At 42.4% G+C, this 12389-nt stretch overlaps 1 long non-coding RNA gene and 1 pseudogene across 1 annotated transcript; both read left to right on the top strand.

Annotated features, from left to right (window-relative positions):
• Positions 1-200: 200 nt before the first annotated feature.
• On the top strand, positions 201-1023 carry LOC132797514 (uncharacterized). Its single transcript, XR_009633685.1, has 3 exons — positions 201-281; positions 353-444; positions 515-1023. It is a non-coding gene; the product is annotated as an uncharacterized LOC132797514 (long non-coding RNA).
• Positions 1024-5918: 4895 nt separating this feature from the next.
• Positions 5919-12347, top strand: LOC132797515 (large subunit ribosomal RNA; annotated as a pseudogene).
• The last annotated feature ends 42 nt before the right edge of the window (positions 12348-12389 follow it).

The raw sequence follows: 12389 nt of genomic DNA, 5'->3' as shown, positions 1-12389 counted from the left end.
AGGCAAATTCCATGCGAAGGACATTAAGCAATAAGCGTTTATCTTCGCATAATGACTATTAAGCTACCTCCAAGCGGGTATCCCACTTTGTCGTTACAACGACTAAGGGGATTAGGATTAGTTGTCAAATTCGAAAAGAGGTTTTTGTTGTTGGGTTTTTTGTAACACAATTGTTAAAAGGTTAGAAAAAACCTGAGAAAAAAATGTGTTAAAGTGCATGTGTCTGAAAAAAAATTATCTCAGTGAAGTGGTTGGCGAAGCCTGTTGCATACATCTTACTTGTAAGTATACAATGATACTGCAATGTATAATTGTTTTACTGATACATTAATGGTGTTTGTTCTCGCAAAAGTGCACATTTGCCGTCCACCCAACACATGCAATAGATGGTTGTCCACTTCAGGAGTTTGTCGTCCCATATCAAGTGCCGTTTTCCAGATTAGGGTAAATATTTGTTATACGTATATTTAGTTGTTTTTGTTGTTCTAAGTTTAGTTTTGTCTATTTATTTTAGATTCGGCACTCAGTCATAAATTATAATAACCCAGTATTAATTTATATAACACCCGGTATAAAGCTGAATATAATGACCCAGTCATAATGTATATAATAACCCAGTGTGTAAATTATAATAACCCAGTGGTAGAATTTTAAATTAATTTAAAATGAAACTTCAAAACACACAACTGCTTGATTAACGGCCAACCACCAAAAGCTCCAAGTCGCAGATGTGCTGGACACATCAGCTGTCTGGGCAACGCAAACAGATGAGCTGTTGCTAGCTGCAGACGCTCATTGAGCACAGGAGAATTGCTTCCCAGCAGGTTGTGTTTCTACTGCAAAACACCTGTGTCCGGCAGCCTTGCGATCTCCGTTGGCTATTTGCTCCGCACTTGTGGTGGCATCGAGGCCGAGTATCTGCGTCACCCAGGAGGAAGGCGAACGGCTGACTAACAGCTTATGTTTTTTTTTGTTTGTTTGTTTATTATTGTTAATTTACGTTATGTTGTTTAACTATGCATCTATAAGTGATATTCCATCAATGTTGTAAGAGTAATATGATGTGGCGAGAAAGTTGAACCAACAACTTTTCTGGGTCCTTCATAATAAAAGTACCACTGTACTATTGTATAAAATAGAAATGGCAATCATTTAAGAAGGCATGTAAGGCAACACCTATAGGCAAAATATCTTTGTTAAATTGTATTTAGTTATAAAATTTAATGTTTGTGTATTGCCTGAAAAGCATGTAAACCATACCTGCATACATTTGTATGTATGCATGTTTGTTTTGATCGACGCTACCGGTCATAGCAAGCAGCTTTCATGCAGGCGCAAAAGCTCGTAATTATTATTATTCCCCACAGATACACCACAGACAGGCACCAACACAAGGGAAAGATCTTTCTGCGTGGGAGTCTCTAATGTATGTAAGTCTGTTTCACTCTAACTAATTAATAATCTATGAGCTAGAGCTAAAGCTTCCCTTTTGCTGGTGGTCCATCTGACCATAGCGCTGCTACAGCTGTCTGCAGTCCCAGCGGTCAATGACCTTGCGAGACTGGCAATAGCAAAACATTTCATTGAGTGACAGCCATCAGCTGATCCTCATTTTATTTGGTGTGATGGTCTAACGGTGTGATGGTCTAACATTGCATTTCTAAATGAACCCAAAACTAGTTCATTTTAGCTAATTTTTTACTTCTCTTAATTTAATCAACATTTAAATGCTAAATTAAATATTTATATTATAATTATGCTATATCATATTTTATATTTATAGGTTAATTATTTTTAGTTTTTCTTTTTATTCTTTTTTTTTTTGCCTTATTTAATTAATTCCGCCTCATACACACTTACTATGTTTGTCCGTTAAATTATTTATTTATTTATTTTTCTTGTCATTTTTTTGTCAATTAATAATGTTGTTATTATTCAAATTATTTTTGCTATCTGTTAATAAATTAAGTATGTCCGCTTAATTGCCTATTTTATTTGGAACCATGCCTAACAAAGCAGGAGTAGATAAGCCGAACCACTGTCTATTAGGGATCCTGCCAACTTTTTTAGTTTTTGGCATTTGAATGCAGGATCACGGTAGGGTGGGCGTCTGCACACAATAACAGCTGTGTTGCATTAGAGAGTGGCTCCGTCTCCTTTGATAACCTACCTTCCTCTCCTTCCCTTTCTCTTCTCTTTCACTATTGTTTAGTGTAACCTTTCCATTACACTCCTTCTTCTCTGTCTTCCCATATGTACGCGAATGTTAAATGTATTATTATTATAAGTGGTGCGTCCTATTAGTTGGCCCTTTCCTTAAACCCCATGCTATCTGAGCAAAGCCCGGAGAACAACACCAGCACCAGACGAATATTACACTAGTGATTCGTTACAATGCATACAATTTTGCATATTTATATATATAAAAAAATATACGTTTCCATATATACACCATATATATTATTTTTTATATATGCCTTAAACATATATATTTTATCGAATCGTCAAGCAAAGGATAAGCTTCAGTGGATCGCAGTATGGCAGCTGCTCAACCACTTACAACACCTTGCCTTTTATAAAAGTCGTTTACAATTGATTCAAGGCTTTGTCATTGTATTAAATAATGTTTTAATGTATAACTAGCGCGGCACCGATCGAAGATCCTCCCAATTTACTATGTTATATGTAACATTGGCATCACATCCATCGTCGTCTATTATTTATCATTGCAGTCCAGCACGGATACGACTTTAGAGGCGTTCAGGCATAATCCAACGGACGTAGCGTCATACCACTGTTCGCTCGAACAAGTATTGTGCCATTGGTCCGTACCTGCGGTTCCTCTCGTACTACGCAGGAATGCTGTCGCAACAACGTTTTGTCATTAGTAGGGTAAAACTAACCTGTCTCACGACGGTCTAAACCCAGCTCACGTTCCCTTGCATGGGTGAACAATCCAACCAAGCCGAACTTTTGCTGTCCCTGTGTGTACTGAACACCGAGATCAAGTCAGCATTTGCCCTTTTGCTCTATGTGTGGTTTCTGTCCGCACTGAGCTGGCTTTGGGACACCTCCGTTATTATTTGAGAGATGTACCGCCCCAGTCAAACTCCCTACCTGGCAATGTCCTTGAGTTGGATCATACCTGAGTAATTGAGTTATACCAAATTTTTAATTTAAGAATACATTAATGCACTCTCTCATTAATGAATTTGTTTGCGATTATATAACAAACTCGTGATACTTTGATCAAGAAGCTTGCATCAAAACCCAATACCATAAGATATAATAAATATATCCGTATAATGGCTAGGAAATGATACACGTTCCATTTAATCAAGTAAGTAAGGAAACAATAAGAGTAGTGGTATTTCATTGTCGATACTAAACCGAAATTTAATATCTCCCACTTATTCTACACCTCTTATGTCTCCTTACACTGCCAGATTAGAGTCAAGCTCAAAAGGGTCTTCTTTCCCGCTAATTATTCCAAGCCCGTTCCTTGGCTGTGGTTTCGCTAGATAGTAGATAGGGACATATAAGTTCCGATGTTTTGCGTGTGCACCTGTCACAAGTGACTTATCACACGGCGTGATCAGCGCCCCCTTGGAATTCACCGCAGGTACACATTTGAAGAGCCAGTTGTTTGGACTGGACACTTCCTCCTGTGTGGGGAGCGAGGCCCACCTAAAACCTCTGCCGATCTGTGGTACACGGCCACCGGTTGTGTTTTGCTCCACCGGTCAGGTTTCGTACCACAAGGGTACTACCAATTTAACTCAAACAGTTAGCGTTGGTGACGCACCTCAAGAATCGCTTCGTACGATAAGTGGAGGTCCACTGTGGTGAAATTCCCAAGACCCGCCAACCACACAGGTGAGGCCAGTTTCAGCTTTTCAGCTCGGGACTGACAGCCCAAAGAAATTATCCTTCTAGTCGCCTCATACGACAAGCGGGGATAAGCTGTCGAGGAATTCTAAGACCCGCCAGCCACACGGGTGAGACAGTTTTAGCCTTTAGCTCGGGACTGCCGGCCCATTCGTCGCCTCCTGGTACAGCAATTGCCGACGCCTTGTGAACACGGCATCGGCAAATGTTTGCAATAGCTGCATCCTCTCCTGTGTCGCCACCGCTCCAGAAACCCTCCAGACGCCATGCAGGTATTCGATCCCAAGTCCATCGAGGTGACGCAAATCTGCATATATGGGGCATACACACAGAACGTGCAGCGCATCTTCGCTATCCGCACCGCATAGACATGCAGGCGTTCCGCTTAGACGTCTCTCATGCAGAAATGCATTCAGCGATCCATGGCCTGTCAGCAGGAATCCAGCACGTAGGCTGAAACCGAAGTCTCGCCTGCTGAAGACGAACCCAGCATCCGGGATAAAAAGATGAGTCACCCGGCCGGGTTCATCACCATTATCCCATCTGCTTTGCCACTCCTGCAGCATACGGTCGTCCAGCATCGCCATCTTCTGCTTGTGATCAAGACCCGACAGATCTTGACCAAACAGCCAGTCGCTCTCCTCCAGCGGGTGATCGCGCTTGAGTTTGAAACTGATTGCCAATTTCTTGGCAGCCAGATCAAACGGGGGAACACCAGCAAGAACTTGCAGTGCCACAGTGGACACTGTACGGCACACCGGTAGGAATCCAAGAAGGATGCGCCTTTGGCAGGACAATAGGTGCCTCCTGGCCCCTACTAGTCTCATCGCCGTGGCATACCACACTGAGGCACCAAATAGCGCACAAGGCACCATGAGTCCAGTGTAAATGGTCCGCTTGGCACGGGGACTGATCCCCCAGTCGACCCGTAGTACGCGTGCCAAACACCAACAACTCCGCTCAGCCTATCTCGTAAAGACGCGATATGCGGGTTGAAACTCCACCGGTCGCCGATCGTGATGCCCAGATAGCGGTATTTGTCAACGTAGGGCAGGCTTGCTCCAGCAAACCGTACCCCAGGCCGCCTATTAGCCGATAATTGGCCTTTCAGCAACATGACAGCCGTCTTACTGGTGGAGACGGACACGCCTACCTCTGTTCCCCAAGCTCCTACGATGGACATAATATATATGCGTTGCAAAATGTATTGTGCATATTCAGTGCGCATACATTGGTTCGCAACACCTAAAGAAAAACAATGTTGTACCTGTTTGCAGGTTAACGCTTTACATATGTTGATCATAATAAATAAATTTAGCTAAAATATACTTGTCATATATCTTATTATTATCGATTATGTAAAACTAAGACATTTCGCAACATTTATTTAGGTATAAAAAATTTTATTGAAGGAATTGATATATGCCAGTAAAATGGTGTATTTTTAATTTCTTTCAATAAAAATATTATTGACGTAATGAAATAAAAAAATTGTATCACTCTAAGCGGTGGATCACTCGGCTCATAGTTCGATGAAGAACGCAACAAACTGTGCGTCATCGTGTGAACTGCAGGACACATGAACATCGACATTATGAACGCATATCGCAGTCCATGCTGTTATGTACTTTTAATTAATTTTTTAGTGCTGCTTGGACTACATATGGTTGAGGGTTGTAAGACTATGCTAAATAAGTTGTTTAAAATTTTTCGGAATTTTAAGCACATTGTTTATTATTGGATAATATAAGTGTGAATCTAAAAGTTCTCGCTTAAGATATTCATAATATGAATTAATAAATGAAAATACTAAAACTCTGTTGCATGAGAAATTTGAAGAATTATATGTTCTTTATTCATTTCAAATAATACTGAGGAATGTCTAGCATAAAATATATTATTTTATAAACTAGAATTGCCTCTTATTAACGAATATAATATAAAGAATAATTTTGTGAAAATTATGGAAAAAAAAAAAAAAAATAGTATATTTCAAAATAGGCAGAAAATTGTCTATAAGTGTAATTAAACAACCTCAACTCATATGGGACTACCCCTGAATTTAAGCATATTAATTAGGGGAGGAAAAGAAACAAACAAGGATTTTCTTAGTAGCGGCGAGCGAAAAGAAATCAGTTCAGCACTAAGTCACTTTGTCTATATGGCAAATGTGAGATGCAGTGTATGGAACGTCAATATTCTAGTATAAGAAATTAACGATTTAAGTCCTTCTTAAATGAGGACAAGTACCGTGAGGGAAAGTTGAAAAGAACTCTGAATAGAGAGTTAAATAGTACGTGAAACTGCTTAGAGGTTAAGCCCGATGAACCTGAATATCCGTTATGGAAAATTCATCATTAGAATTGTAATATTTAATCAATATTATAACGATAGTATGCATTTTTTCCATATAAGGACATTGTAATCTATTAGCATGTATGGAATTTTATTTATTTAAATTAGAGTGCTTGCATTTAACATAAAATAAATTTCAAAAATTTGATAAAGTGCTGATAGATTATACAGTGCGTTAATTTTTCGGAATTATATAATGGCATGATTATCATTGATTTTTATGTTTATTATAAGCACTTTGTATGATTAACAATGCGAAAGATTCATGATACCTTCAGGGAGCCTTCTTGAAACACGGACCAAGGAGTCTAACATATGTGCAAGTTATTGGGATATAAACCCTAATAGCGTAATTAACTTGACTATTATTGGGATTAGTTTTTAACTATTTATAGTTGATTAACGCAATCCCGGGGCGTTCTATATAGTTATGTATAATAATATTTATATTATTTATGCCTCTAACTGAACGTACCTTGAGCATATATGCTGTGACTCGAAAGATGGTGAACTATACTTGATCAGGTTGAAGTCAGGAAACCTGATGGAAGACCGAAACAGTATAGGGGTGAAAGACCAATCGAACCATCTAGTAGCTGGTTCCTTCCGAAGTTTCCCTCAGGATAGCTGGTGCATTTAGTTGTTGTATAAAATAATCTTATCTGGTAAAGCGAATGATTAGAGGCCTTAGGGTCGAAACGATCTTAACCTATTCTCAAACTTTAAATGGGTAAGAACCTTAACTTTCTTGATATGAAGTTTAAGGTTATGATATAATGTGTCCAGTGGCCACTTTTGGTAAGCAGAACTGGCGCTGTGGGATGAACCAAACGTAATGTTACGGTGCCCAAATTAACAACTCATTCAGAAACCATGAAAGGCGTTGGTTGCTTAAAACAGCAGGATGGTGATCATGGAAGTCGAAATCCGATAAGGAGTGTGTAACAACTCACCTGCCGAAGCAACTAGCCCTTAAAATGGATGGCGCTTAAGTTGTATACCTATACATTACCGCTAAAGTAGATGATTTATATTACTTGTAATATAAATTTTGAAACTTTAGTGAGTAGGAAGGTACAATGGTGTGCTTAGAAGTGTTTGGCGTAAGCCTGCATAGAGCCGTCATTGGTACAGATCTTGATGGTAGTAGCAAATAATCGAATGAGACCTTGGAGGACTGAAGTGGAGAAGGGTTTCGTGTGATCAGTGGTTGATCACGAGTTAGTCGGTCCTAAGTTCAAGGCGAAAGCCAAAATTTTCAAGTAAAAAAAGTAACTAAAATTTAAATTTTGTCATAATTAAAAACTTGAATAATTTTGAACGAAAGGGAATACGGTTCCAATTCCGTAACCTGTTGAGTATCAGTTTGTTATTAAATATGGGCCTAGTGCTCATCCTGGCAACAGGAACGACCATAAAGAAGCCGTCGAGAGATATCGGAAGAGTTTTCTTTTCTGTTTTATAGCCGTACTACCATGGAAGTCTTTCGCAGAGATATGGTAGATGGACTAGAAGAGTATGACATATACTGTTGTGTCGATATTTTCTCCTCGGACCTTGAAAATTTATGGTGGGGACACGCAAACTTCTCAACAGGCCGTACCAATATCCGCAGCTGGTCTCCAAGGTGAAGAGTCTCTAGTCGATAGAATAATGTAGGTAAGGGAAGTCGGCAAATTAGATCCGTAACTTCGGGATAAGGATTGGCTCTGAAGATTGAGATAGTCGGGCTTGATTGGGAAACAATAACATGGTTTATGTGCTCGTTCTGGGTAAATAGAGTTTCTATCATTTATGGTAGTTTCTTGTTCCCCGGATAGTTTAGTTACGTAGCCAATTGTGGAACAGTTAGTTCTTTTAAATTATAACGATTATCAATTAACAATCAATTCAGAACTGATACGGACTTGGGGAATCCGACTGTCTAATTAAAACAAAGCATTGTGACGGCCCTAGCGGGTGTTGACACAATGTGATTTCTGCCCAGTGCTCTGAATGTCAAAGTGAAGAAATTCAAGTAAGCGCGGGTCAACGGCGGGAGTAACTATGACTCTCTTAAGGAGGATCAATGGGTCTGCAGAAGGGGAATAATGGTTCATTTCTCAGTAATGGCAAATGGGCTACCGTCCTTCGTTAGTCAGATCAAGTCGACTCATAGGCAACATGTGCCCCACTAAAATTGTGGCTTCCTCGTGGTGTCCTCCGGGTGCTGGACCGATGTAGTTTCGGCAGCAGCGAATATGAGCGGCGAAAGGGGCCATTGGGTTACCACCCCGATGGTCCTGAAAACTGATGGTGCAAACTCAAATAACATGCCTCGGATAGCTGAAAGTTATTCAGTGAATTCTCCTACGGCATCCGTAGGAGCCCATCAGGGAAGGAACGTAGATGCTAATCCAGTTGTGGGACATCTATGTGTGTAATGCGGCCGATCTTTTGGAACAAAGACCGGTTTAGGCGTCCACATGTCGCGTCAGCACAAGACGAGCTTGATGAGCTTCGTACGCGTGTTGACGTGAAAACCAGGTGGTGTGAGGAAGAATTGGCCATGATGGCGAGGAAGGAACTTGAGCTCATAGCAAATGGCGAGAGGTTCATTAATAAAAAGCTGGCGTTGCATTTTCCAGAACGCAGCGTCGATGCTATTAAAAAGTGTCGACAGAGGGATAATTATAAGGCAAAAAATCGAGCAGCTAAGAGGGCAAGCGGCTCTTATCCCCGAAATTAGTGAACCACAAGCCGTTAAGCGCCGCCCTAGTGGGCTTGAGTCTTCTTCTTCAATGTCAGAGTCGGTTCCAATCACACCATCGATACATTCGGACAACGTCCTCATGAGGATACTACGGGGTTTCGGCCCTGTAGGATGTAGTCGATCGTGGAGAGTCGAGGTTCTGCAATCTATCATTGATAGAGCGCAGACTTCGGGCAAAGAAGCAACTCTCAGTGTTTGTCTAACTATCTCCTGAAATTTTTCCGAATCGAAACGAAGGTCCGGTTTCGGCGAGAGTCTTTCCTGAGCCTCGCAATAGGAGACAAAATAGAAGGCAGCAGTTCGCTAGGGTTCAGCGCAACTGGGACAAACATAAAGGTCGATGCATTGGATCCTTGCTTGCAGGACCCGACGAGTCGGTAATGCCAAACCAAGAGATTATGAAACCATACTGGAGAGAAGTCATGACACAGCAGAGCCCTTCCTCTTTGCAATAGCACCGTGCCCCATATGGGACACTTGCTTGAGGGGTATGGTCACCTATTACGTCTAGGGACCTGCAATTGCATCAAGTGCCATTGACTTCTTCTCCCGGACCGGACGGAATATCTCCAAGAACTGCCAGGAGTATTCCCAGTGGTGTTATGCTTCGCATAATGAACCTTATTCTCTGGTGTGGCAAACTACCCACACTCTTCCGAATGGGTCGAACCGTTTTATCCCGAAGACGGTAAGAGCATCCCAACCAGAAGACTTCCGTCCGATATCGGTGCCTTCTGTCATAGTTAGACAACTCAATGCCATCTTGGCATCTCGATTGGCCCCATCAGTCGATTGGGATCCGCGTCAGCGGGTTTCTTCCTACTGACGGTTGCGCCGATAACGCGACAATAGTTGACTTAATCCCTGAGGGACCACCATAGACGTCATGCGTCGTGTTATATCGCGACACTTGATGTCAGCAAAGCGTTTGACTCTGTGTCTCACGCAGCGGTAATTGACACCCTATCCGCGTATGGTGCACCAACGGGTTTTGTTGACTACGTACGTAGCTTGTACTTGGGAGGTGGCACTAGTCTCAATGGTAAAGGCTGGAGATCAGAGGAATTCGTCCCTGCTAGAGGTGTGAAGCAGGGTGACCCTTTGTCTCCACATATGTTCAACTTGGTCATCGACCGGTTGCTCAGGTCTCTACCGGACGAGATTGGTGTCAGTGTCGGAAATGCCAAAACAAACGCTGCAGCGTTCGCAGACGATCTAGTGTTGTTTGCTTCTACACCGAAGGGCCTTCAGGCATTATTGATACCACGGTCTCCTTTTTGGCGTCCGTTGGGCTGACCCTAAACGCTAATAAGTGTTTTACTGTTAGTGTCAAGGGCAACCGAAGCAGAAGTGTACTGTGATCGAGTCACGGAGCTTCTGTGTAGGTTCCAACATTCCGACTGAGGACATTGGTCCCAGATTGGATATCATATCGCGGTCCCCCTGAAGCCACAGCAGAAGTTATTCGCCCTCCGAACTGTCCTCATTCCATAGCTATATCACAAGCTAACCCTTGGTAGTGTGGCAATAGGCGTTTTGAGAAAGTGTGACAGACTGGTACGGTCGGTCGTAAGGAAATGGTTAGATCTTCCTATGGATGTGTCAGTAGCATTCTTCCATGCCCCACACAAGTGGAGGTCTCGGTGTTCCCTCAGTTCGAAGGACAGCTCCAATGCTGCGCATACAGAGGCTAACGAACATAAAATGGCCCCACCTCGAGCAATCCGAGACGGCCAGTTCGTTCCTTAGTGCGGAAATTCGGAGGGCCCGAGATAGGTGCAAGGTATCGGGAGACGCGGCTCTGGATACACGCCTTTTGATCGATTCGTACTGGGCGGATAGGTTGCACTCCTCTGTTGATGGTAGCGGTCTCCGTGAAGCAGGGCGTTATGCTCCACAACACGGGTGGGTTGTCGCACCCACGCGTTTGTTAACTGGAAAAGCTTATTTGAATGGGATCAAACTGCGGATAAATGCCCTACCCACGCGGTCTCGTACCACGAGGGGAAGGCACGAATTGGAGAGGCAGTGTCGTGCAGGATGTGATGCTCCCGAATCACTAAACCACATTCTGCAGAAGTGTCATCGTACGGATGGGAGGCGGGTGGCTAGATACAACAGTGTAGCTAATTATCTCAAGCGGGGACTTGAGACGAGAGGCTACTCTGTCATTGCTGAACCAAGTCTGCAGGGAGAGAACAGGATATATAAGCCGGACCTGGTGGGTTTCCGACCAGATCACACTATAGTGATCGATGCTCAGGTAGTGACTGACGGACTTGATCTTGACCAAGCTCATCAGAGTAAGGTTGAGATCTACGACGAACAGGACGTACGAACGGCTCTGGTTCGGGATTATCAGGCACATGAGGACATCAAAATCTTTTCTGCTACGCTAAACTGGAGGGGCATCTGGAGCTATCGGTCGGTAAAACGACTGAGAGCACTGGGAGTCCTTAACGCTGGTGATAGCAATATTATCAGTACCAGGGTGGTAGATGGCGGAGTCTGCGGCTTTAAGACGTTCATGTTCCATACTGGATACCGCCAAGGAGTGGGCTAGCACCGAGGTTTACTTTCCTCATTGAAAGTCAACTACACTGGCCAACATCTATTGTGAACAAAGTAAAGGGAAAACAGTCATATGACGTGCCATCCTTATATGGCATTGTTGTGTGGGCAAATGCATTTCCTACAAAAATAGCCAAATGCCTCGTCATCTAATTAGTGACGCGCATGAATGGATTAACGAGATTCCTACTGTCCCTATCTACTATCTAGCGAAACCACAGCCAAGGGAACGGGCTTGGAATAATTAGCGGGGAAAGAAGACCGTTTTGAGGTTGACTCTAATCTGGCAGTGTAAGGAGACATAAGAGGTGTAGAATAAGTGGGAGATATTAAATTTCGGTTTAGTATCGACAATGAAATACCACTACTCTTATTGTTTCCTTACTTACTTGATTAAATGGAACGTGTATCATTTCCTAGCCATTATACGGATATATTTATTATATCTTATGGTATTGGGTTTTGATGCAAAGCTTCTTGATCAAAGTATCACGAGTTTGTTATATAATCGCAAACTAATTCATTAATGAGAAGTGCATTTATGTATTCGTGAGCTGAACGTTAGCTGGGTTTAGACCGTCGTGAGACAGGTTAGTTTTACCCTACTAATGACAAAACGTTGTTGCGACAGCATTCCTGCGTAGTACGAGAGGAACCGCAGGTACGGACCAATGGCACAATACTTGTTCGAGCGAACAGTGGTATGACGCTACGTCCGTTGGATTATGCCTGAACGCCTCTAAGGTCGTATCCGTGCTGGACTGCAATGATAAATAAGGGACAATTTGCATTGTATGGCTTCTAAACCATTAAAATTTTATTA

The sequence above is a fragment of the Drosophila nasuta genome, unplaced genomic scaffold, assembly GCF_023558535.2.
Source record: "Drosophila nasuta strain 15112-1781.00 unplaced genomic scaffold, ASM2355853v1 ctg131_pilon, whole genome shotgun sequence".
In the NCBI taxonomy this organism is placed as follows: Eukaryota; Metazoa; Arthropoda; class Insecta; order Diptera; family Drosophilidae; genus Drosophila; species Drosophila nasuta.
This window is presented reverse-complemented; position numbering and strand designations above follow the sequence as displayed.